At 45.2% G+C, this 27,401-nt stretch overlaps 1 long non-coding RNA gene across 1 annotated transcript in view; it reads right to left on the bottom strand.

Annotated features, from left to right (window-relative positions):
- The window catches only part of LOC143815362 (uncharacterized), a 53,811-nt gene extending 28,073 nt beyond the window's left edge, over positions 1–25,738 (bottom strand). The window contains exon 1 of the long non-coding RNA XR_013223725.1: positions 25,699–25,738. This is a non-coding gene — a long non-coding RNA (uncharacterized LOC143815362). The remainder of the gene's footprint in view (positions 1–25,698) is intronic.
- Positions 25,739–27,401: the final 1,663 nt, after the last annotated feature.

Here is a 27,401-nt window from a genome sequence, read left to right as displayed (position 1 = left end):
GGGGCTGAACATGGAATCTGGTAAGATTCAGGCTATCCTTGACTGGCCGGTACCCAAGAACGTTAAGGAGGTCCAACGTTTTATTGGTTTTGCAAATTTCTACAGACGCTTCATTCGAAATTTTTCTGATATTGTCCGTCCCATTACTTCCTTGACAAAGAAGGAAAAGCCCTTTAAGTGGTCATCACAGGCTCAAGAAGCTTTTGATCGGCTGAAGGTCTGTTTCACATCAGCACCGCTGTTGATACACCCAGATCCAACACATCCTTTCATTGTGGAGGTGGACGCTTCTGATAATGCTTTGGGGGCTATTCTCTCCCAAAGAACTGGAGAGAAGGGTCTGCTACATCCTTGTGCTTTCTTTTCCTGTAGACTAACCTCAGCAGAGAAGAATTACGACGTGGGAGACAAGGAATTGCTGGCTATTATTGCGGCTTTCAAAGAATGGAGGCATCATCTGCAAGGAGCTGCACAACAGATCATAGTGCTAACTGACCATCGCAATCTAGAGTTCCTTAGATTCGTTAGATGTCTTTCTCCTCGTCAGGCTCATTGGAACATATTCTTAAATCAATTTAACTTTGTTATCTCGTACCATCCAGGTTCTCGTAATGGGAAGGCTGATGTTTTATCCCGAATCCATGCTGCGGATTCCGTACCTGGAGCACCGTCCAAGACCATTCTATCTGATGCCAATTTCATCGGAGTTATCCACGATCAGGACTTGTGGAAGGAGTGCACGGAGGCCTATGAAGGTGATGTATTTCTGGCCAACCCACCTGTGGATATTAATCTTATCTTTAAGGGTGGCATGTGGTTCAGAGATTGACGTATCTACGTCCCGGAGGTCATCCGTCTGCAGATCCTCAAGTTGGCACATGACTCCAAGTTGGCTGGTCACAGGGGGGTACAGAAGACACAAGAGTTCCTGAGCCGATTCTTCTGGTGGCCAACTTGCCTGAAGGATACCAAGGACTATGTTCTCTCTTGCGAGGTATGTGCCCGTTACAAGACTCCTCATGTGGCACCTACGGGTCTTCTACAACCATTACCTGTTCCATCCCGACCTTGGGGGTCTATATCAATGGACTTTATTGTGGAGCTGCCTACATCGGGGGGCATGAATACAATCATGGTGGTAGTTGATCGCCTGACTAAGGCTGCTCAGTTTGTTCCGTGCACCGGCCTCCCCTCTGCTAAAGATACAGTGAACTTGGTTATACAGAATGTCTTTCGGTTGCATGGGGTGCCGGATGAGATAATAATAATAATAATAATCTTTATTTATATAGCGCCAACATATTCCGCAGCGCTTTACAGTTTAACAGTTTAAAACACAACAGTCATAGGTAACAATGTTAACAATACAGCAATAAAGCAAAATAAGACGACCCTGCTCGTGAGAGCTTACAATCTACAAGATCTACGAGATCATCTCTGACCGTGGAGTACAGTTCACTTCAAGATTCTGGAAGGGGTTTTGCTCTGCACTCAGTATTAATGTCTGTCTCTCTTCTGCTTACCATCCCCAGACAAATGGTCAGACTGAGCGTACCAACCAGACGCTGGAACAATATCTAAGATGCTATGTCAGCCATCTCCAGGATGATTGGTTGGAGTTGTTGCCGTTAGCCGAATTTTCATATAATAATTTCAGAGCGCCTCCACTAAATTTATACCTTTCTTTGCCAATCTGGGTTATCATCCGTGTATTTTACCTAGGTCTCCCATTAATTCTCCGGTTCCAGCAGTGGATGAAAGGCTGACTGCGATGAGACAAAATCTGGAGGTTCTGAAGGAATCCCTGACCACGGCTCAAGAACGTTATAAGAGATCGGCTGATAGATTCCGTAAACCTGCACCCATGTTCAAGGTAGGAGATTCTGTGTGGTTAGCAACTAAGAATCTGAAGTTAAATGTTCCTTCACAAAAGCTTGGACAGAAATTCATTGGCCCTTTCAAGATCAACGGTATTGTGAGCTCTGTGGCCTGCCGGCTGAAGCTACCTAGGACAATGAAGGTACACCCAGTTTTTCATGTATCTTTACTAAAGCCTGTATCTCCTAATACCTTCCAGGGATGTGTTGTGCCACCTCCGCAGCCTGTGGTGATTGATGGGCAAGAACAATTCATGGTGGAGGAAATTATTGATTCCAGGATTCGCAGGAATCGGCTCCAATATCTGATAAGATGGCAAGGGATATCCCCTTGAGGAAGACTCTTGGGAACCTGTGGAAAACATCAATGCCCAATAGAAGATTTCTCGTTTTCATCAGAGATTCCCTGAGAAACCAGGTCCAGGATCATCCTGAAGCCGCTTCTAAGGAGGGAGTAATGTCAGGACTCTGAACATTTTTTACCTTTTGTGCATTACTGCCCTTTTCCAACATGGCGTCTTTGGTCTCATGTGCACTTGTCTTCCTGCTATAAAACTCCACCCCAGCCTTCAGTCTGTGCTAGATTATTCTGCTTTGCATCCAGCTCCTGATTACTCCCTGGCCTTGCACTTGCACCTGCTCCTGTGAACCTGTGTTGGAGATCCTTCCACTCTGCTCTGAGTTCCTGCTGCATACACCAGTGTTCAGTAATCCTCCTTCATCTGCTGCTCGTGTTACTTCCATCTGCATTTGCTGGACATGTAAGCTGTTTCTGCTCTGCAAAACCTGAGACTATTAACCAGGCCTCCCTGGTTGAGCTAAGATATGATTTGAACTGCCTAATAGCATATCTATCTGTGTCTGGACTAAGTCAAGGATCTATTCGTGTCAAGTTTCCTCAAGAATAACTGTGCTTCATAGACTTTCGGTTTGTTTGCATCTACCTCTGAAATTTCCTATTGACTGCTAAGCTGCGTTTATTATTTGTACCAAGTGTTGTGGACTTGAGTTTCTCTCTGCACCTGCTTGAATCACCGTGTGATAATATAAACTTTACCACTTATAAAACTGTGTCCTGTTGTCTTGTTCCACGCAAAGAGTCTCCTGAATTATCCCCTATAATTATTACAGCACAGATAATACAGTGATCACCGATGAGATTATATACAGGAGATCTGTATATGGAGCGCCCCCCACGTCAGGGCAATGGGGTACTCGATACCGGGTCCCTCTCGGTTCTGGGGATGTCACGGTGGCCTGACCCGGTCCGTGGCCCTTTGAGGGGCGTCCAATTAAAGGTGTAGTTTGTACAGTGTTCGTGACGCCACCTGTGGTACTCGGTCAGGGTGACCGACGCTGCTTAGGGGTCCGCTGGGGTGATGTTATGGCAGCAAGATGGTATACCTTCCCACAGGTGAAGTGTATCCCCAGGGCTTCCCAGAAGTGTAGATGGTAATGGTGGACGATGTGAGGTGCAGGGAATAACGAGGACACAAGGTTGCAGTCTCTTTACCTTTTACTAGAAGCTTCAGCATCCACAGTCCAGGGTACGGACCACAGGGTAGGCAGAGTCCGGCCGGTCCGAAGGCAAATCCAGAGTCCCCTTATCCAGGTGGAAATCAGTAGCCTTCCTACTAGCGCCTGTGTGTTGTAGTCCCTCCCTGCTGAGCAACTCGGTAAGGTCCTCACAACTTTCGTGGAAGTTTCTGATGTCTTCTCTCTGTCCCCCAGATAGTATGGATAGGACAAACCAGTATGACTGGGATGGCCTGAGGCTTGTTTATAGGGACCCTAGAGACGCCCTGACCCCCACAATTTGCCACCGTGTCTTCTTAGGTATTAAGGTCGGGCAGCCAACTTGGAATTGACTGTCCTGCCAGTCTCTGAAGTAATGTGTAGAGTCAATTGCTCCCTCTGTGTTCCGGCCACCGGCTACGCACATCAGAAGTAGGCTGCCTATCTCGGGGCAGAGCTCCTCCCTGTGTTTTCTCCTTGTGCTGTGACTTCGTTTCTCACTCTACAACACAGTTCGCTTCGTGTCCTTTCTTTGGATACTGCCGCACGTGTGGCAGGCGCAGCTCCGTAGCTTTCTATCCCGCTAGGCTTCTGTCAGGATCCCACCCCTGACAGGGACCCTCTGTCTGCAGCTCAGATGTTCCTCCTTTCCCCCTGTCTGCCTGACAGGTGTTGCCTGGGCAAAGCCCAGCCAGTGTCTCTCTAACTTTCTATCCAAACCACCAGTTTTACCCTTCTGTGAGGCGTGCCCTACTAGATAGGAGCATGGCTCCCCCTGGTGGATTGGAGTGTGAAGTGTGTTGTGATGCTGTGATACCTTGAAAGATGAACTCCTTTATTACCTTCAGATGTAATATCACTCCCCCTGGTGGAAGAATAATATTACTGCAGCAACCAGGACTCTGGGGCGCTGCATATATATTGTCTGTGTTCAGGTAATACAGCGATCACCAGTGACATTCTACACAGGAACTCTGTATATAGTATACAGCTTAGAGTGTCAGTGTACAGGTAACACACTGATTCACTGGCGATGTCTCTCGTTGAAGTCCTTCATCTTCATCCAGTGCACACCACCATAACTTCTTCTAGCCAGGACTTATCTCTGCAGAAAATAATACAGTTATCTAGAGTACATTCCCCAAACTCTACACTACGGCAGATGAAGAAAAAAGCAATTGTGTCACCCTACACAGTATCAGGACCTCTCCTCCCCCATACTGAAAACAGTATCCTAAAAAATAATATCGTTTAACCCATTACTGACCTGTGACACAGCGTATGCATTATGAAAGTCGGTGCCAATCTGACCTGTGACGCATATGCTGTGTCACAGAATGATCGCGTTCCTGCAGCTTGGGTGAAAGGGTTAACTGTAATTTCACCCGACCTGCAGGGACAGGGGGAGTGGTACTTCAGCCCAGGAGGGGTGGCTTCGCCCCCTGTGGCTACTATCGCTCTGATTGGCTGTTGAAAGTGACTGTTTCACTTTCACTTTCAATCAGAGCAATTGTAATATTTCACCAATGAAAATTGGTGAAATATTACAATCCAGCCATGGCCGATGCTGCAATATCATCGGCCATGGCTGGAGACCACGATCTGCCCCCGCCACCACCACCGATCTCCTTCCCTCCATCCTCCATCCTCTCCTCTACTGTCCTCCACTCCCCTGCTCCCCCGTGCTCCGATCCCACCCCCACCCCCATATTTACCAAGCTCTGGTGTCCCTCCCGCTGTCCGTCCATCTTCTCCATCGGCGCCGCCATCTTCCAAAATGGCGGGCGCATGCGCAGTGCGCCCGCCAAATCTGCCGGCAGAATAATTCCAGGCACATTTTGATCACTGTGATAAAACCTATCACAGTGATCAAAATTAAAAAATAGTAAATAACCCCCCCATTATCACCTCCATAGGTAGGGACAATAATAAAATAAAGAAAATATATTTACTTTTATTTTTCCACTAGGGTTAGGGTTAGAACTAGGGTTAGGGTTGCAATTAGGGTTAGGGTTGCAATTAGTGTTAGGGTTAGGGTTGCAATTAGGGTTAGGGTTACAATTAGGGTTAGAGTTAGAATTAGGGTTAGGGTTGCAATTAGGGTTAGGGTTAAAATTAGGCTATGTGCACACGGTGAGGATTTGGCTGCGGATCTGCAGCGGATTGGCCGCTGCGGATTCGTAGCAGTTTTCCATCACGTTTACTGCACCATGTAAACCTATGGAAAACCAAATCCGCTGTGCCCATGGTGCAGAAAATACCACAGCATGTCAATTCCTTTGACAGTGCCTTTTACCTGCGGATTTTTCAAAAACGGTGCAGAAAAATCCGGGCATATAGCCTTAGGGTTAGGGTTGGAATTAGGGTTAGGGTTGGAAATAGGGTTAAGATTAGGGTTAGGGTGTGTTGGGGTTAGGGTTAGGCTTGTGGTTAGGGTTATGGTTAGGGTTTGGATTAGGGTTAGGGGTGTGTTGGGGTTAGGGTTGTGGTTAGGGTTGGAATTAGGGTTAGGGCTGTGTTGGGGTTAGGGTTGTGGTTAGGGGTGTGTTGGGGTTAGGGTTGGAATTAGGGTTATGGCTAGAGTTGGGATTAGGGTTAGGGGTGTGTTGGGGTTAGCGTTGGAGTTAGAACTGAGGGGTTTCCACTGTTTAGGCACATCAGGGGTCTCCAAACACGATATGGCGCCACCATTGATTCCAGCCAATCTTGCTTTCAAAAAGTGAAATGGTGCTCCCTCACTTCCGAGCCCCGACGTGCACCCAAACAGTGGTTTACCCAAACATATGGGGCATAAGCGTACTCAGGAAAAATTGCTCAACAACTTTGGGGGTCAAATTTCTCCTGTCCATCAAAGTCTGCATTCCAAAACATCACTACTTCCCTTCCGAGCTCTGCCATGTGCCCAAACAGTGGCTCCCCCCATATATGGGGTATCAGCGTACTCAGGACAAACTGGACAACAACTTTTGGAGTCCAATTTCTCCTGTTACCCTTGTGAAAATAAAAAATTGCGGGCTAAAAATAATTTTTGAGGAAAGAAAAATTATTTTTTATTTTCACAGCTCTGCGTTATAAACTTCTGTGAAGCACTTGTGGGTTCAAAGTGAAATTTTTTGCGAAAAAAAAGTACTTCATTTTTACGGATCAATTTGTGAAGCACCTGGGGGTTCAAAGTGCTCACTATGCATCTAGATAAGTTCCTTGGGGCGTCTAGTTTCCAAAATGGGGTCACTTGTGTGGGAACTCCAATGTTTAAGCACACAGGGGCTCTCCAAACGCGACATGGTGTCCGCTAACGATTGGAGCTAATTTTTCATTCAAAAGTCAAATGACGCTCCTTCCCTTCCGAGCCTTGCCGTGTGCCCAAAGAGTAGTTTACCCCCACATGTGAGGTATCGGTGTACTCAGGAGAAATTGCCTAACAAATTTTAGGATCCATTTTATCCTGTTACCCATGTGAAAATGAAAAAATTGAGGCTAAAATAAATTTTTTGAAAAAAAAAGTACTTTTTCATTTTTACAGATCAATTTGTGAAGCACCTGGGGGTTCAAAGTGCTCACTATGCATCTAGATAAGTTCCTTGGGGGGGGTCTAGTTTCCATAGTTTCCAAAATGGGGTCACTTATGGGGGAGCTCCAATCTTTAGGCACACAGGGGCTCTCCAAACGCAACATGGTGTCCGCTAAAGATTGGAGCCAAATTTTCGTTCAAAAAGTAAAATGGCACTCCTGGCAGTTTTTAGAATGGTGTCACTTTTGGGTATTTTCAGCCATATAGACTCCTCAAACTGACTTCAAATGTGAGGTGGTTCCTAAAAAAATGGTTTTGTAAATTTTGTTGTAAAAATGAGAAATTGCTGGTCAAATTTTAACCCTTATAACTTCCTAGCAAAAAAAAAAAATTGTCTCCAAAATTGTGCTAATGTAAAGTAGACATGTGGGTAATGTTATTTATTAACTATTTTGTGTCACATAACTCTCTGGTTTAACAGAATAAAAATTCAAAAATTTGAAAATAGCGAAATTTTCTAAATTTGCGCCAAATTTCCATTTTTTTCACCAATAAACGCAAAAATTATTGACCTAAATTTAACACTAACATGAATCCCTATATGTCCGCTAGGATTCGTTGAAGCGTTCCTAAGTTATTACCTCATAAAGGGACACTGGTCAGAATTGCAAAAAATGGCCAGGTCATTAAGGTCAAAATAGGCTGGGTCATGAAGGGGTTAATTAGCCAGTAATAATGTCCCACATTCTGGATCCCACATGTCTCCCCATTCTGGACCCCACGTATCCTCCCATTCTGCCTCATATCTTTCCATACTGTCCCCATGTCCCTCCATATTGCCCCATAGTCATCCATAGTAGTATAATGTACTCCATTGTCATATATAGTAATATAATGCACCCCATAGTCATCCATAGTAGTATAATGCACCCCATAGTCATCCATAAAAGTATAATGCATCTCATAGTCATACATAGTAGTATATTGCATCCCCATAGTCATATATAATAATATAATGCACCCCATAGTCATCCATAGTAGTACAATGAACCTCTACTGTCATATATAAAAGTATAATACACCCCATTGTCATATATAGAAGTATAATGCACCCCCATAGTAGTATAATGCACCCCATAGTCATATATAGTAGTATAATGCACACTCTTAGTCATGCATAAAGTATAATGCACCTCCCCATAGGACTATAATGCATCCCCATAGTCATATATAGCAGTATAATGCACCCCCATAGTAGTATAATGTACACCCATAGTAGTATAATGCACACCCATAGCAGTATAATATACCCCCATATGCAGTATAATGCACCCACTTAGTAGTATAATGCACCCACATAGTAATATAATGCACCTCCATAGTAGTATAGTGCACCCCATAGTGCAGCTTTACAAAAAAAAAGTTTTTTCCTTACCTTGCCGTGTCCTCTGCTTGATTCATCTGAGGCGTGGTCCATCATTCCAGCGTATGACAGTGACATCATACGCTGGCAACAGGGCCGGACTGGCCATAGGGCACTTCTGGCAAATGCCAGAAGGGCCGGTGCCAGTGGTGGGCCGCTCAATCCGCCGCCCCCGCCGTCGCATTCAACTACACCGGTGTATAGACGCCGGTACAGTTGAATGCAATGATGGAGGAGAGCGTCTACAGACGCTCCTCTCCCATCATTCCCCGCTCTGCCTCTGACACTGCGGGTGCGCGATGATGTCATATCATCGCGCACCTGCTGTGTCCCGGGCAGACTGCAGCTGCTGAGACAGGAGCAGGAACCAGGAAGCAACGCTGGGCACGAGGAGAGGTGAGGAGAGTTTTTTTTTTTTCTGGACTGTGGGGCCATTCTCGGAGGAGGTGAGGGGAGGAAGAGAAGAGATGTGGGCTGTATATAGTTCTCTGTGGGCTGTATATAGTTCTCTGTGGGCTGTGCTCTGTGCTGTATACTGCTGTGGGCTGTATATAGTTCTCTGTGGGCTGTGCTCTGTGCTGTATACTGCTGTGGGCTGTATATAGTTCTCTGTGGGCTGTGCTCTGTGCTGTATACTACTGTGTGCTGTATATAGTTCTCTGTGGGCTGTGCTCTGTGCTGTATACTACTGTGGGCTGTATATAGTTCTCTGGGCTGTGCTCTGTGCTGTATACTGCTGTGGGCTGTATATAGTTCTCTGGGCTGTGCTCTGTGCTGTATACCACTGTGGGCTGTATATAGTTATCTGTGGGCTGTGCTCTGTGCTGTATACTGCTGTGGGCTGTATATAGTTCTCTGGGCTGTGCTCTGTGCTGTATACTGCTGTGGGCTGTATATAGTTCTCTGTGGGCTGTGCTCTGTGCTGTATACTGCTGTGGGCTGTATATAGTTCTCTGGGCTGTGCTCTGTGCTGTATACTGCTGTGGGCTGTATATAGTTCTCTGTGGGCTGTGCTCTGTGCTGTATACTGCTGTGGGCTGTATATAGTTCTCTGTGGGCTGTGCTCTGTGCTGTATATAGTTATCTGTGGGCTGTGCTCTGTGCTGTATACCACTGTGGGCTGTATATAGTACTCTGTGGGCTGTGCTCTGTGCTGTATACTACTGTGTGCTCTGTGCTATATATAGCTCTCTGTGGGCTGTGCTCTGTGCTGTATACTGCTGTGGGCTGTATATAGCTCTCTGTGGGCTGTGCTCTGTGCTGTATACTACTGTGGGCTGTATATAGTTCTCTGTGGGCTGTGCTCTGTGCTGTATACTACTGTGTGCTCTGTGCTATATATAGTACTCTGTGGGCTGTGCTCTGTGCTGTATACTACTGTGTGCTATATACAGTTCTCTGGGCTGTGCTCTGTGCTATATATAGTACTCTGTGGGCTGTGCTCTGTGCTGTATACTGCTGTGGGCTGTATATAGTTCTCTGTGGGCTGTGCTCTGTGCTGTATACTACTGTGGGCTGTATATAGTTCTCTGTGGGCTGTGCTCTGTGCTGTATACCACTGTGGGCTGTATATAGTACTCTGTGGGCTGTGCTCTGTGCTGTATACTACTGTGTGCTCTGTGCTATATATAGCTCTCTGTGGGCTGTGCTCTGTGCTGTATACTGCTGTGGGCTGTATATAGCTCTCTGTGGGCTGTGCTCTGTGCTGTATACTACTGTGGGCTGTATATAGTTCTCTGGGCTGTGCTCTGTGCTGTATACTACTGTGTGCTCTGTGCTATATATAGTACTCTGTGGGCTGTGCTCTGTGCTGTATACTACTGTGTGCTATATATAGTTCTCTGGGCTGTGCTCTGTGCTGTATACTACTGTGGGCTGTATATAGTACTCTGTGGGCTGTGCTCTGTGCTGTATACTGCTGTGGGCTGTATATAGTACTCTGTGGGCTGTGCTCTGTGCTGTATACTGCTGTGGGCTGTATATAGTACTCTGTGGGCTGTGCTCTGTGCTGTATACTACTGTGTGCTCTGTGCTATATATAGCTCTCTGTGGGCTGTGCTCTGTGCTGTATACTACTGTGGGCTGTATATAGTACTCTGTGGGCTGTGCTCTGTGCTGTATACTACTGTGGGCTGTATATAGTACTCTGTGGGCTGTGCTCTGTGCTGTATACTACTGTGGGCTGTATATAGCTCTCTGTGGGCTGTGCTCTGTGCTGTATACTACTGTGTGCTCTGTGCTATATATAGTACTCTGTGGGCTGTGCTCTGTGCTGTATACTACTGTGTGCTATATCTAGTTCTCTGGGCTGTGCTCTGTGCTGTATACTACTGTGGGCTGTATATAGTACTCTGTTGTGAATTTGGATTCTGGGCTCCCCCGGTGGCTACTGGTGGAATTGAACTTGTGACATCATCTTCCCTGTTCACCTGTTCTGATTAGATCTGGGTGTCGCTATATAACCTGGCTTCTCTGTTAGATGCTTGCCGGTCAACAATGTTATCAGAAGCCTCTCTGTGCTTGTTCCTGCTCCCAGACATCTACTAGATAAGTTGGACATTCGTCCATGTTTTGTTTTTGTATTTTGGTTCCAGTTCACAGCTGCAGTTTCGTTACTGTGTCTGGAAAGCTCTTGTTGATCAGGAATTGCCACTCTGGTATTATGAGTTAATGCCAGAGTCCTAAAGTAATTTCTGGATGTGTTTTGTTAGGGTTTTCTACTGACCATGAAAGTATGCTTTCTGTCTTCTGCTATCTAGAAAGCGGACCTCAAATTTGCTAAAACTATTTTCCTGCTGCGTTTGTTGTTTCATCTCATATCACCGCCAATATATGTGGGGGGCTTCTGTCTCCTTTTTTTTGGGCATTTCTCTAGAGGTGAGTCAGGTCTTATATTTCCCTCTGCTAGCATTATTTAGTTCTCCGGCCGGCGCTGGGCATATAGGGATAAAAAGTAGGACATGCTACCTGGCTACTTCTAGATGATGCGGTAGGTTTAGTTCATGGTCAGTATAGTTACATCTTCCAAGAGCTTGTTCCTATAGAGGCTTATGCTAGTTCTCTGGCCATGGAGATCATGACAGTTTGACCGGCCCACTAAAGGGTTAAAATCCTTGGCTGAGAAAGGAGAGAAATAAGAAGTCTGCTGAGAGTTTTTTTTTTTTTTTTTTTCTCTGTGCTCTTAATTGGATCACTTGCCAGTCTGTCTATGCTGCAGTCTTTCTTTTTTTTCTCTCTCCTTATAATCTTTGAATGGCTTTGTGTTCACCTGTTAATAATGGATCTTCAGAGTGTAACTGCAGGTTTGAATAATCTCACCACGAAAGTACAAAATTTGCAAGATTTTATTATTCATGCTCCGGTATCTGAGCCGAGAATTCCTTTGCCGGAATTCTTCTCAGGGAATAGATCTAGCTTTCAGAATTTTAGAAATAATTGTAAGCTATTTTTGTCCCTGAAATCTCGTTCTGCTGGAGACCCTGCACAGCAGGTTGGGATTGTGATTTCCTTGCTCCGCGGCGACCCTCAAGACTGGGCTTTTGCATTGGCACCAGGGGATCCTGCGTTGCGCAATGTGGATGCGTTTTTTTTGGCCTTGGGCTTGCTGTATGAGGAACCTCATTTGGAACTTCAGGCAGAAAAAACTTTGATGTCCCTATCGCAGGGGCAAGATGAAGCTGAAATTTACTGCCAAAGATTCCGTAAATGGTCTGTGCTTACTCAGTGGAATGAGTGTGCCTTGGCGGCTACTTTCAGAGAGGGTCTCTCTGATGCCATTAAGGATGTTATGGTGGGGTTCCCTGTGCCTGCGGGTCTGAATGAGTCCATGACAATGGCCATTCAGATCGATAGGCGTCTGCGGGAGCGCAAACCAGTGCACCATCTGGCGGTGTCCACTGAGAAGACGCCAGAAAGCATGCAGTGTGATAGAATTCTGTCCAGAAGCGAGCGGCAGAATTTTAGACGGAAAAATGGGTTGTGTTTCTATTGTGGGGATTCTACTCATGTTATATCAGCATGCTCTAAGCGTACTAAAAAGCTTGATAAATCCGTTTCCATTGGCACTTTACAGTCTAAATTTATTTTGTCTGTGACCCTGATTTGCTCTTTGTCATCTATTACTACTGACGCCTATATCGACTCTGGCGCCGCTTTGAGTCTTATGGATTGGTCCTTTGCCAATCGTTGTGGGTATGATTTAGAGCCTTTGGAAACTCTTATTCCTCTGAAGGGGATTGACTCCACCCCATTGGCTAATAATAAACCACAATACTGGACACAAGTGACTATGTGTATTAATCCGGATCACCAGGAGACTATTCGTTTTCTAGTGCTGTATAATCTACATGAGGATTTGGTGCTGGGATTGCCATGGCTGCAGTCTCACAACCCAGTCCTTGACTGGAGAGCTATGTCTGTGTTGAGCTGGGGATGTAAGGGGACTCATGGGGACGTACCTTTGGTGTCCATTTCATCATCTATCCCCTCTGAAATCCCTGAGTTCCTGTCTGACTATCGTGACGTCTTTGAAGAACCCAAGCTTGGTTCACTACCTCCGCACCGTGAGTGCGATTGTGCTATAGATTTAATTCCGGGTAGTAAATACCCAAAGGGTCGTTTATTTAATCTGTCTGTGCCTGAACATACTGCTATGCGAGAATATATAAAGGAGTCCTTGGAAAAGGGACATATTCGTCCATCGTCATCTCCCTTAGGAGCCGGTTTTTTCTTTGTGTCAAAAAAAGACGGCTCTTTGAGACCATGTATTGATTATCGGCTTTTGAATAAAATCACGGTTAAATATCAATACCCATTGCCGTTGCTGACTGATTTGTTTGCTCGCATAAAGGGGGCCAAGTGGTTCTCTAAGATTGATCTCCGTGGGGCGTATAATTTGGTGCGGATCAGGCAGGGGGATGAGTGGAAAACCGCATTTAATACGCCCGAGGGCCACTTTGAGTATTTGGTGATGCCTTTTGGTCTTTCTAATGCCCCTTCAGTCTTCCAGTCCTTTATGCATGATATTTTCCGCGATTTTTTGGATAAATTTATGATAGTGTATCTGGATGATATTCTGATTTTTTCGGATGACTGGGACTCTCATGTCCGGCAAGTTAAGAGGGTTTTTCAGGTTTTGCGGTCTAATTCTCTGTGTGTCAAGGGTTCTAAGTGCGTTTTTGGGGTTCAGAGAATTTCCTTTTTGGGATATATTTTTTCTCCCTCTTCCATTGAGATGGATCCTGTCAAGGTTCAAGCTATTTGTGATTGGACGCAGCCCTCTTCTCTTAAAAGTCTTCAGAAATTTTTGGGCTTTGCCAACTTTTATCGTCGATTTATTTCTGGTTTTTCGGATGTCGTTAAGCCATTGACCGATTTGACTAGACAGGGTGCTGATGTTGCTAATTGGTCCCCTGATGCTGTGGAGGCCTTTCAGGAGCTTAAGCGCTGTTTTTCTTCTGCCCCTGTGTTGCGTCAGCCTGATGTGACTCTTCCTTTTCAGGTTGAGGTCGACGCTTCTGAGATCGGAGCTGGGGCAGTGTTGTCGCAGAAAAGTTCTGACTGCGCCGTGATGAGGCCTTGTGCCTTCTTTTCCCGTAAATTTTCGCCCGCTGAGCGGAATTATGATGTTGGGAATCGGGAGCTTTTGGCCATGAAGTGGGCGTTTGAGGAGTGGCGCCATTGGCTCGAGGGGGCCAGACATCAGGTGGTGGTATTGACTGACCACAAAAATTTGATTTATCTTGAGACCGCCAGGCGCCTGAATCCTAGACAGGCGCGCTGGTCATTATTTTTTTCTCGGTTTAATTTTGTGGTATCGTACCTACCAGGTTCTAAGAATGTTAAGGCGGATGCCCTTTCTAGGAGTTTTGAGCCTGATTCACCTGGCAACTCTGACCCCACAGGTATTCTTAAGGAGGGAGTTATCTTGTCAGCCGTTTCTCCAGACCTGCGGCGGGCCTTGCAGGAGTTTCAGGCGGATAGACCGGATCGTTGTCCGCCTGATAGGCTGTTTGTTCCTGATGATTGGACCAGTAAAGTCATCTCTGAGGTGCATTCTTCTGCGTTGGCAGGTCATCCTGGAATTTTTGGTACCAGGGATTTGGTGGCAAGATCCTTCTGGTGGCCTTCCCTGTCACGAGATGTGCGAGGCTTTGTGCAGTCTTGTGACGTTTGTGCTCGGGCCAAGCCTTGTTGTTCTCGGGCTAGTGGATTATTGTTGCCCTTGCCTATTCCTAAGAGGCCTTGGACACACATCTCGATGGATTTTATTTCAGATCTGCCTGTTTCTCAGAAGATGTCTGTCATCTGGGTGGTGTGTGACCGTTTTTCTAAGATGGTTCATTTGGTTCCCCTGCCCAAATTGCCTTCTTCTTCCGAGTTGGTGCCCCTGTTTTTTCAAAATGTTGTTCGTTTGCATGGTATTCCTGAGAATATCGTTTCTGACAGAGGAACCCAATTTGTGTCTAGATTTTGGCGGGCATTTTGTGCTAGGATGGGCATAGATTTGTCTTTTTCGTCTGCTTTTCACCCTCAGACTAATGGCCAGACCGAGCGGACTAATCAGACCCTGGAGACATATCTGAGGTGTTTTGTGTCTGCTGACCAGGATGATTGGGTTGCTTTTTTGCCATTGGCGGAGTTCGCCCTCAATAATCGGGCCAGCTCTGCCACCTTGGTTTCCCCGTTTTTCTGTAATTCGGGGTTCCATCCTCGATTTTCCTCCGGTCAGATGGAATCCTCGGATTGTCCTGGAGTGGATGCGGTGGTGGAGAGATTGCATCATATCTGGGGGCAGGTGATGGACAATTTAAAGTTGTCCCAGGAGAAGACTCAGCTTTTTGCCAACCGTCACCGTCGTGTTGGTCCTCGGCTTTGTGTTGGAGATTTGGTGTGGTTGTCTTCTCGTTTTGTCCCTATGAGGGTCTCATCTCCTAAGTTTAAGCCTCGGTTCATCGGTCCGTATAAAATATTGGAGATTCTTAACCCTGTTTCCTTCCGTTTGGACCTCCCTGCATCCTTTTCTATTCATAACGTTTTTCATCGGTCGTTATTGCGCAGGTATGAGGCACCGGTTGTGCCTTCCGTTGAGCCTCCTGCTCCGGTGTTGGTTGAGGGTGAGTTGGAGTACGTTGTGGAAAAAATCCTAGACTCCCGTGTTTCCAGACGGAGACTCCAGTATCTGGTCAAGTGGAAGGGATATGGCCAGGAGGATAATTCTTGGGTCACTGCATCTGATGTTCATGCCTCTGATCTGGTTCGTGCCTTTCATAGGGCCCATCCTGATCGCCCTGGTGGTTCTGGTGAGGGTTCGGTGCCCCCTCCTTGAGGGGGGGGTACTGTTGTGAATTTGGATTCTGGGCTCCCCCGGTGGCTACTGGTGGAATTGAACTTGTGACATCATCTTCCCTGTTCACCTGTTCTGATTAGATCTGGGTGTCGCTATATAACCTGGCTTCTCTGTTAGATGCTTGCCGGTCAACAATGTTATCAGAAGCCTCTCTGTGCTTGTTCCTGCTCCCAGACATCTACTAGATAAGTTGGACATTCGTCCATGTTTTGTTTTTGTATTTTGGTTCCAGTTCACAGCTGCAGTTTCGTTACTGTGTCTGGAAAGCTCTTGTTGATCAGGAATTGCCACTCTGGTATTATGAGTTAATGCCAGAGTCCTAAAGTAATTTCTGGATGTGTTTTGTTAGGGTTTTCTACTGACCATGAAAGTATGCTTTCTGTCTTCTGCTATCTAGAAAGCGGACCTCAAATTTGCTAAAACTATTTTCCTGCTGCGTTTGTTGTTTCATCTCATATCACCGCCAATATATGTGGGGGGCTTCTGTCTCCTTTTTTTTGGGCATTTCTCTAGAGGTGAGTCAGGTCTTATATTTCCCTCTGCTAGCATTATTTAGTTCTCCGGCCGGCGCTGGGCATATAGGGATAAAAAGTAGGACATGCTACCTGGCTACTTCTAGATGATGCGGTAGGTTTAGTTCATGGTCAGTATAGTTACATCTTCCAAGAGCTTGTTCCTATAGAGGCTTATGCTAGTTCTCTGGCCATGGAGATCATGACAGTACTCTATGGGCTGTGCTCTGTGCTGTATACTACTGTGGGCTGTATATAGTACTCTGTGGGCTGTGCTCTGTGCTGTATACTACTGTGGGCTGTATATAGTTATCTGTGGGCTGTGCTCTGTGCTGTATGCTACTGTGGGCTGTATATAGTTCTCTGTGGGCTGTGCTCTGTGCTGTATATAGTTCTCTGTGGGCTGTGCTCTGTGCTGTATACTACTGTGGGCTGTATATAGTTCTCTGTGGGCTGTGCTCTGTGCTGTATACTACTGTGGGCTGTATATAGTTCTCTGTGGGCTGTGCTCTGTGCTGTATACTACTGTGTGCTGTATATAGTTCTCTGTGGGCTGTGCTGTATATAGTACTCTGTGGGCTGTGCTGTATATAGTACTCTGTGGGCTGTGCTGTATATAGTACTCTGTGGGCTGTGCTGTATATAGTACTCTGTGGGCTGTGCTGTATATAGTACTCTGTGGGCTGTGCTGTATATAGTACTCTGTGGGCTGTGCTGTATATAGTACTCTGTGGGCTGTGCTGTATATAGTACTCTGTGGGCTGTGCTGTATATAGTACTCTGTGGGCTGTGCTGTGTATAGTACTCTGTGGGCTGTGCTGTATATAGTACTCTCTGGGCTGTGCTGTATATAGTACTCTCTGGGCTGTGCTGTATATAGTACTCTCTGGGCTGTGCTGTATATAGTACTCTCTGGGCTGTGCTTTATATAGTACTCTGGGCTGTGCTGTATATAGTACTCTGGGCTGTGCTGTATATAGTACTCTGGGCTGTGCTTTATATAGTTCTCTGTGGGCTGTGCTGTATATAGTTCTCTGTGGGCTGTGCTGTATATAGTTCTCTGGGCTGTGCTGTATATATTACTTTGTGGGCTGTGCTGTATATATTACTTTGTGGGCTGTGCTGTATATATTACTCTGTGGGCTGTGCTGTATACTACTGTGTGGACTGTGCTGTATACTTCTACGTGGGCTGTGCTGTATACTACTGTGTGGTCTGTGCTGTATACTACTGTGTGGTCTGTGCTGAATACTGCTGTGTGATCTACTACGCGAGCTGTGCTATAGTATGCAGGCTGTGCTGTATACTATGCGGTTTGTGCTATATAATATGCGGGCTTTGCTATATACTATGGGGAGTATATTATATTCTATGGGGGAGGCCATGTTATGTACTATGTGGCTGTGTTATATACTATTGTGGGGGTATATTATATTCTATGGGGGAGGCTGCGTTATATACTATGGGGGGCTGCATTATATTCTATGGGGGGCTACATTATATATTATGGGGAGGTGGGCTGTATTATATTCTATGGGGGTTACATACTCTGGGGTGGCTGCATTATACTCTGTGGGGTGGCTGCATTATACTCTGGGGTGGCTGCATTATACTCTGGGGTGGCTGCATTATACTCTGGGGTGGCTGCATTATACTCTGGGGTGGCTGCATTATACTATATGTGGGCTGCATTATACTGTATCGAGGACTATGGGGAATACGTTATACTATATGAAGAACTATGGGGTGCATTATACTATGGGAAGTGAATTGTACTACATGGATGACTGTGGCGGTGCATTATACTATATGGAGCACTATGAGGATTGTATTATGCTATATGGAGGACTATGAGGATTGTATTATGCTATATGGAGGACTATGAGGAGTGTATTATACTATGTGGAGGACTGAGCAGTGTATTTTAATATATGGAGGACTATAGGGAGTGTATTATACTATATGGAGGACTATGGAGCACATTATAATATATGGAGGACTATGGGGTGTATTTTACTAAACAAGTAAAATGCTGCATATTCGGATTGTTTTTGCTGGAACTAAAAGCCTTGTTGTCAGCAGCACATTGCCAGTGTAAACTGTAGATGTGCTGCTGAAAACATGATACTGTATGGTGATCTATTAGTGATCGTTCTGTCTCATCATTATTCCTCAGCTGGTGGAAAGAGGCCGGGAAACAAGCGTTGAACAACTTCAGTATTGTCGATCAAACTTGTTTAGCGGCCTGAACTCAGCGCACGTAAATACAACAGAAAGGCTTCTGTGTGATGTGCAATATGTTAGCATTTGGGGACCCATTTTAAACTTTGCCTAGGGCCCCACTTTGCCTAAAACCGGCCCTGCCTACAAGTGTACAAAGGTATTATACAGTCACCATGTGACAAGTGGGCCTGTGTAACTTCAAATGCCAGGGCTGAATTTTAGTCCCAGTCCGGCCCTGGCTGGCAACGTGCGTGCTAGCGTCTCAGGACACACGTTCAGTTACTGAGCCAGCAGAATTCTGCCACTGGGGCCCGGTGAGCAGAAGAGAGGGGCCCAGTGTGGGCCCCATACGTCAGTAAGGGCAGTAAGCCCTGATGGTGACCTTGAATAGTGGCACTGGTTTCTCTAAATCTAGGTCTCACCCTTTAAAGTAGCCCTACATTTTTTAAATAAATGTACTAGGAAACTTAATAAAAATCTCTTTCAAAGGGGTTTTTCATAATACACTTGTGGCTTATGCTTAACCCTTTAACTCGGGGCGATTTTCCTTTTTTTCCCTCCCCCTTCTCCCAAGAGCCATAACTTATTTATTTTTCCATCAACATAACCTAATGAGGGCTTAGTTTTTGCGGGACAAGTTGTACTTTTGGAAGGCACCATTCATTTTACCATATATTGTACTGGAAAATGGGAAAAAATTCCAAGTGGGTGAATTTGCAAAAAAAGTGCAATTCCATAATAATATATATATTTTTTTTATTACCATGTTTACTATATAGTAAAAGTGACCTGGAAATATGGTTCTCCACATCCATATGAGTATGCAAATAACAAACATGTATAGTTTTTTTTTCTTATTTAAGAAGTAAAAAAAAATTCGGAAATTTATAAGAAAAATCTTTTTGCTTTTGTCACCGTTTTTCTAGACACATAACCTTTTAATTTTTCAGGATATGTGGCTATGTGAGGGCTTATTTTTGCAACCTAATCAGATGGTTTTATTGATACCTTTTCGGGGTACATATGATGTCTTCATTGCCTCTTTTATCGCAATGTTGCGGTGGCCAAAAATCATAATTCAGGCATTTTGATTTTTTTTTCTATTACGCCGTATACCAATCAGATTAATTTTTTTTACATTTTGATAGATCTGACATTTCTGAATGCAGCGATACTGGCGTTTACAGGAGGATCATAATGTCAAACACAGAGGTCATTAATAGACTCTCGGTTGTCATGACAACCCATTGGAGACCTGCGATCACATTACGGGCACCAATGGGAGCATGAAATGACGATCTCCCTGTGTTAAATTGCACTGTCAGAGATTGAAATCGGCGTGCAATCCTGCATCAAAGGCAAGGTCACAACATATGATGTAAATGTACGTCATATGGCATGAAGGGGTTAAAGGGAATGTGTTTTGAGAATATTTGAGAATATTTTTTTCCCCAATTTTCAATATTAAAAAAATAAATAAAATGAAAACAAAAAAATTGAAATTTTGAAATATTCATAATGGCAACTAAGCCTTCTACTAGGACTCATACTTCCTATTTTGTACAGAAGACAGCAGTCTCTAAAGAGGGCCAATGGGTCTATGTGCCGCAATACACATAAGTTGTATGTGTGTCCGAACGATGCATATCCAGCTGAAGTATTTTTTGGCAATGTGGGATCTATGTCCTGCCCCATAGATCTTAACAGCTCATTTACAAATTAAGAAAAATGTGGATTTCTCTGGAACAGGACATCTGATCGAAGATATCAAGGAATCGTTTATTCAGCTTCCTATTACATGTATGTCCAATTAGATGGTTGAGCAGGGTTGATCCCACTGACAGATTCCCTTTAAGGCTACTTTCACACTAGCGTCCGGCTCGGCCCGTCGCCGTGCGTCGGGCCGAGGTCCCCGACGCTAGCGTTGTCCCCGCCGCACAACGGGGGCAGCGGATGCATTTTTCCAGCGCATCTGCTGCCCCATTGTGAGGTGCGGGGAAGTGCGGGGAGGTGGGGGCGGAGTTCCGGCGGAGTTCCGGCCGCGCATGTGCGGTCGGAAAAAGCGGACCGTCGGGAGCAAAAAACGTTACATGTAACGTTTTTTGCTCCCGACGGTCCGCCACAGCATGGCGCAACCGTCGCAGGACGGTTGCGACATGTGTCATTGCGTCGCAAATGCGTCGCTAATGTTAGTCAATGCAGAAAAAACGCATCCTGCAAGCACTTTTGCAGGATGCGTTTTTTTGGCAAAACGACGCATTTGCGACGTAATGCAGTTAACGCTAGTGTGAAAGTAGCCTAAGAAGTGTGTTATTGACTGCACATAGCTGTACTGAAGGCCTCTTTAGTAATGCAGTGGTTCAATGAGTCTTTAGAGTCTGAGTCATTATGTAGAACTGATACCTAACCATAAATGCAGTTCTATGTTTTTCTAATACATCAAAGTGTATTTTCACCTTGGCTCATGCTGTTGACTCCTGCACATGACAAGGAGATCTAAAGTGGTCCGAGGAGCTGGCGTCCCACGTGCAGACTGTACCCAGTAAATGTTTGTGTGAGTCCGGGACACTAACTGCATTCTTACATGGTTACATCCTTTCCTGTTTACACAGCTAAGGCAGGGGGAGAGGACTTTCCCAGGAACAGACTCAGCAACGGCTGCGCCCTATCCCTACAGTTGTCATCGCTGTTACTTTTATTCTCTTTGTATCGATTACTTTGTCTTTTTCTCATATTTTTCCAATGACAGTGACATTAAATGAAGTGAAAGCTCAATGACTGCAAATAAACAAATAGCAGAGAAAAACACGCTAATATTATATATACTGTATTTTTTGCTTTATAAAACGCTCCGGATTATAAGACGCACCTCAAATTTTAAGGAGAAAAAGAGGAAAAAGATTTTTTTATTTAAAAAAAATGATGGTGCTTCTTATAATCCTTGCTCCTTATTGCTTACCGGGGTGGTGGCTGTGGTGAAGCGGGGTCCCAAGGGGACTCCTGCTGGAGCAGGCAGGAGTGGGGTCATGCTGCAGGCTGGGATGAGGGGGTGTCTAGCGCTGCTGCCCGGTGCTCTGCGGGTGTCTCCGATGCCCGGCGGTGCTGCGGGGGGTGTCTAGCACTGCTGCCCAGTGCTCTGCGGGTTTCTCCGGTGCCCGGTGGGGGGGTGTCCGGCGCTGCTGCCCGGTGCTCTGATTGTGTCTCCGGTGCTGCGGGGTTCCTGGCCGACACTGCGGGGTTGTCCGGTGGTGCTGCCCGATGGTGCAGCTGGTGTCTCTGGTGCTGCCGGAGGTCTCCCAACATTTTGTGAAAGGCCAGAGCCCCGGCAGTCCCACAGCTTTCTGTGCGGTGGACTCCGGGAAAATGGCCCCGGGGCATGCGCAGCTGGAGATCTCGGGAAATTAGATTTCAGCGCCGAGATCTCATCTCCTGAGATCTCCAACTGCGCATGCACCGGCAGCCATTTTCCCGGAGTCCACTGCACAGGAAGCCATGGGACTGCCGGGGCTCAGGCCTTTCACAAAATGTCGGCAGAGCACCGGAGACACCCAAAGAGCATTGGGCAACACCGCCAGACCACCCCGCAGAGCACCGGGCAGCACCGCCGGACACCCGCAGCACCACCGGACACCCCCTCATTCCAGCCTGCAGCAACGGTACCGGTATGGTACATGTGCATTATAAGACGCACCCCTATTTTCCCCAAAAAAATTTTGGGGAAAAAGTGCGGCTTATAATCCGAAAAATACGGTATATAAAAAAAATTACAGCTTTGAATCAAAGTCAGACTGCCTTATGAGACTATATTTAGGAATGGCAAAAATAACTATTCCTAATCATCATACATTGGAAAAATTGTAACGTGCTTGTAAAAATAATCTACTGTACTTTACAATTTACCTCTTATTATAAATTGTCTGTATTCTCAAGAACACCGGTTAACTCTATGTTCTACCAAAGGTGGACAGTTTCCTAGGCAAGCAGAACAGCGCTTGCTAGCTTTTTGCTATAGAACGTGTAAGTGCTGCTCTGAAGCCTCAGTGCCCCTGTGCTCCTTGAATGCTGCACATGTAAAGCGGTCCCTGATTTCAGCATAATAAGAGCGTGCACAGTTGGGGTAATCCAGTAATGGTGCGATAATGCAGCTGATCTGAACTGACAATCTTCAGGAGTGCATCGTCCTTCCCCCACAAATCTGGAAGCTGGGAGGCAGAACAATGATGTGTGCTCCTGAACAGAGATCATTCATGAGAACTAAAAGGTGTTTTCTCCTGAAGGCAACTCCTAATCCATATGCCCTTTAGAGATATCATAAAGATGACATCCTGAGAGTCTCTCTGTCGCACTAACGGACTAAAGCTGTCCCTAAGTGGCCACCATGTAACTCCACTGCTCATTACTGGTCACCCAGTTCATGCCCTTCCTTGACATAATTAGCTGTTTACTAGTAGTCCTGGGTTGTCTCCTGTGAGACATCTGGTTTAGAAACCATATGTTTGCATTCTTTATTGGGGAATTTTGATTAAATAATGGATGTGTCAATCAAGCAGGTTGCTGATTTTTGGTCTTCTATGGCCTGCTCAGCAGGATGCTGTTTTGGACACTCTGTATTCATAAGCAGATTGCCAACACAGGAGACATAAAAAGGAACCTGTCACATGAAAAATAGTATCTGATCCTCAGGCAGAATGTTATTGACCATAAAAGAAGATTAAATTGATTTACATTCTTTTATTCACTGAAAAACAGTGAGCGATCCTATTCAGTGAGTGACAGTCTTCCGTGTCTGAATGTGCATGCGGAGCTAGCTGTCAATCACTAGTAGGTCCGCCCAGTGGACTCATATGTATACAAGCACTTGGGATTACAATGGATAAAATGCAAGTCATACTGAATCTTTTCCCACAAACCTATACATCATTCTGTTCAGATTCTTCTTATATTTTCCATGCTGTCCACAGATCAGACTCCAAATAGAAAAAGGCCAGCTCACCCTTCAGTGAGCTCAATCCACATTGAAGCCTGCAATCAGCACCACTGCTCGGGGTATGGTGAATGCAGGAGAAGGAAGAATGACCTAGCAAGTGCACTGCAGTAATTTACTCTGCCCTGAAGTACGCCTGAGCAGGAGCGCGATGTCTGAGAGACTGGGGATGACGTAGTGACGCGTCATCCACATGGAGGAATAAGGAGAATGGCACTGAGAGAAGAAAGGAGGGGCCGGGTTAAGACCAGCGTCGCCCATCGGACAGGACCGCCCCACAGGTGAGTATAATAAAAGGTCTTTTTCTTATCTTGCAGGTCAGGTGGGGGTCCGAAAGGTGGTGGTCTTATGGTGACAGGTTCGCTATAAGATGTGATTGTTATCTTATTGTTACTGAAATAAATAACATTTTGACATATTCTTGTTCTGATTTTGGCTACAAAATATCAGAAAAGTCAACTTCAGATAACCTCAAACAGCAATGAAACCATGGAAGCCTTTAACAAAGAAATAAAAAAAGGAATGGGGCCCATGGAAGCCATCAGACATCAGGTTATCCTGAAAGGACAAATAGCAAGCAAGAAATAAAAAATATTGTCAACTCTGCATTGTGTTCGTGTTTCTCTTCCTAGTAAAGAGTCAAAGAAATGACAGGTTGTTGCCACTTCTCTTCCAATAGGGAGAGTGTCTACTGTATACAGCCTGACCGTCAGCACTGATTATACAATTATCTTAGTGTGCAGGCCTCACACTGGGCATTGGAAATATTGATGAGTTTCCAGGAAAGGTTCTCCAGAATGGTTGTTTCATATAGAAGAGTTTTCAGGAGAGCTGACAGGAGCTCCTTAACCCCTTACAGCCACAGCCAATTTCCATTTTTGCACATTTGTTTTTTTTCCCTCTTTAAAAGACCAATATTTTTTTCAGTTGATATCAATTCCAAAAACAATTACACCGATTTACAAAGTATCAGCGCAATTGGGAAGAGCCGAGGCTAAGTGTTAAGTTACAGGTGCACTGCACTATTTATATATCTCACTGACATATTTCTTACTAAGCACAGACGCCGGCTGGTGAATACTCTCATCAGCGTCGCCTTCTTTCACTGCTATCAGCGAGACAAGGAGTATGATGATGAGAGTGGTAGTCATCAGCCAAGTTTATCTGAACCAGACGGACTTGAAAATCCACGGGTCCGCTCATCCCTACAGATGTTTTATGCCGAAATGAAGAGTGGCATATAGTTGACCCCAGGCAAAATTGCAGCACCTAAATTCAATGCCAGAGATTGACATTGGCTCCATACACCTGCACTGTATATTATTCATCAGAAAGGAGTTAGTCTAGGGCTACACAGTGACTTGGCCATGGCAGCCATTATGTGACCAAAGTTCGCTCAATGACACTGCTACATCACAACGCTACAAAAACTAATGGGATCACACCTAGAGTGCCATGAGCAAGACACATCCCCTTGAGAAAGCGAGGCTGACAGTGGCGAAACGTGCGTCGGGGGCGTTCCGTGAGCATTCAAGCACACGGTGACTCTTTTCTTTTCCTTTTCCTACCCTCTCCCCTCTATGCCCACCATGTCGGGCACATCTAACTGATATAATGCCTTAGAGAACTGGTGGACATGTATGCGAACATCCCAGGTGGCAATTTGTGAACATCACTTATGAAAGGGCCTTGATTTATTTAAAAGAGGGATTCATCCTTTTTTTTTTCTTGTGGATATTCAGGGAAGGGATTATTTTCATCTATTGTCCTGGTGTGCTGAGTGCTTTAATCTTTCTGGTGTTTTTTTCTGTAACACATCTATTTATACTGTCTGTGTCTTTTTAAGCATTTTTTGTAATGTGATTAAATAAAGCTTTTCTTTCTTTTATCAAAACTCCTAGCTTTCTCCAGTGTTTTTGTACTGCCATGACCACGACATGCAAGATACAAAAAAATCAGACTCTGTTGGACTTTTTGCCACTTGCTTGTCATACACACTACTGAACATAATTTCCTTGTCTTGAGGCATTCCCTCTGAAGTTGGATCAGCCTGTAACTTCATTTACCACTTTGATTTTGAGCATCATTCCAACTCCAGCCCTCCATGGGATATCACATTTATTCTATGTAATGAATAAAGATTTACAACTGGAATATTTCATTCAGTGATATCTAGGATGTGGGATTTTAGTGTTCCCTTTATTTTTTTGAGTAGTGTATATACAGTACGAGCCCTCACATAGCCCACATACGGTATGTTGGCGCACATCCCATGCAAATATTAATAAAAAAAACATATGCTCACCTCCCTATCATTCCCCTGATGCACTGCTCTGGTCCCCGAGGCTCCACTTCTGCTTGTGGCATGTACATGACGGTTTGCGGCGGCTGATGACATCATCGAGGTGGCATGTCACAAAGGAGCTGATGAGAAGTCCCCTGGATCTGCGCTGCTATTCTCCAGGAAAGCTCCCCGCTGAGATATGTGTGCCACACAAAACATTATAATTAGTGCAATCTGGCCATTGGCCCCCCCAGAACCCCAGGTCCCGGACAGTAGCCAAGATAGTCCTCATTATAATCCGTCAATACGTGACACCATTTACTTGTATGACACTGTGATATAGCACATACACAGAGAAAACTTTGGCCATGTGACCCCTGTCATGCTGCCTATCTCCTAATTACACTTAACAATTCCCCTGTCTATGTTATCCTCGGTGTAGGAGTTGGACAGTAACAAATTCTGCACAGGAGAATCTTCTGGTCGTGATTTACAGATGTGTATTTAGACTGTATATCCTTACATCCAGCTCTGGATTATTGAAGTATTGAAATTATGAAGTCACATACAGTTTTATTAAGTAGATTACAAAGTTGAACATAACACAATAAATTCAAGGGGTTCTCCAAGCAGGAAGAGAGAAGAGAGACACTAATCAAAACAACCTACTATTTATGTTCTTTGTGCACAGGATCTATTCTTATTATGGCCCAACATGCACTAGTGTCTCTTTGTGCGTGATGTCAGATCGCATGGGAGTGTTTACCCAGACAACCCCTTTTTTATACATGAGACTGAATAATGCTTTTAAGGCTAGGGCTAAATGGCGACTTTGGCTGTGAAATCGGTTGAAGTTTGCTCAGTTTTACTACTATATTGTGGCTCTAGAAATGAATAAAGTCGCATTGTGACAAGCAGGGCCGGCTCCAGGTTTTTGAGGGCCCCGGGCGAAAGAGTCTCAGTGGGCCCCCCCCCTTTAACACATACCACGATTCATGATGCCCAGATACAGCAGAGAAATATAGGTAGAGTACAATGCCAGATTTCACTTCTTACATGAGTGATAGCTATTGTAAATTCTGCAGTGTATATATACAGGACAGGAGGAGTGGTACTGTGCGGTGTATATATACAGGGGAGAGGTACTGTGTGGAGTATATATAGAGGGGAGTGGTACTGTGCATTGTATATATACAGGGGAGAGGTACTGTGCGGTGTATATATACAGGGGAGAGGTACTGTGCAGTGTATATATACAGGGGAGAGGTACTGGGCGGTGTATATATACAGGGGAGAGGTACTGTGCAGTGTATATATACAGGGGAGAGGTACTGTGCGGTGTATATATACAGGGGAGAGGTACTGTGCAGTGTATATATACAGGGGAGAGGTACTGTGCGGTGTATATATACAGGACAGGAGGAGTGGTACTGTGCAGTGTATATATACAGGGGAGAGGTACTGTGCGGTGTATATATACAGGGGAGAGGTACTGTGCAGTGTATATATACAGGGGAGAGGTACTGTGCAGTGTATATATACAGGGGAGAGGTACTGTGCGGTGTATATATACAGGACAGGAGGAGTGGTACTGTGCAGTGTATATATACAGGGGAGAGGTACTGTGCGGTGTATATATACAGGGGAGAGGTACTGTGCAGTGTATATATACAGGGGAGAGGTACTGTGCGGTGTATATATACAGGACAGGAGGAGTGGTACTG

Source organism: Ranitomeya variabilis, chromosome 3 (genome assembly GCF_051348905.1).
Source record: "Ranitomeya variabilis isolate aRanVar5 chromosome 3, aRanVar5.hap1, whole genome shotgun sequence".
Classification (NCBI taxonomy): Eukaryota; Metazoa; Chordata; class Amphibia; order Anura; family Dendrobatidae; genus Ranitomeya; species Ranitomeya variabilis.
This window is presented reverse-complemented; position numbering and strand designations above follow the sequence as displayed.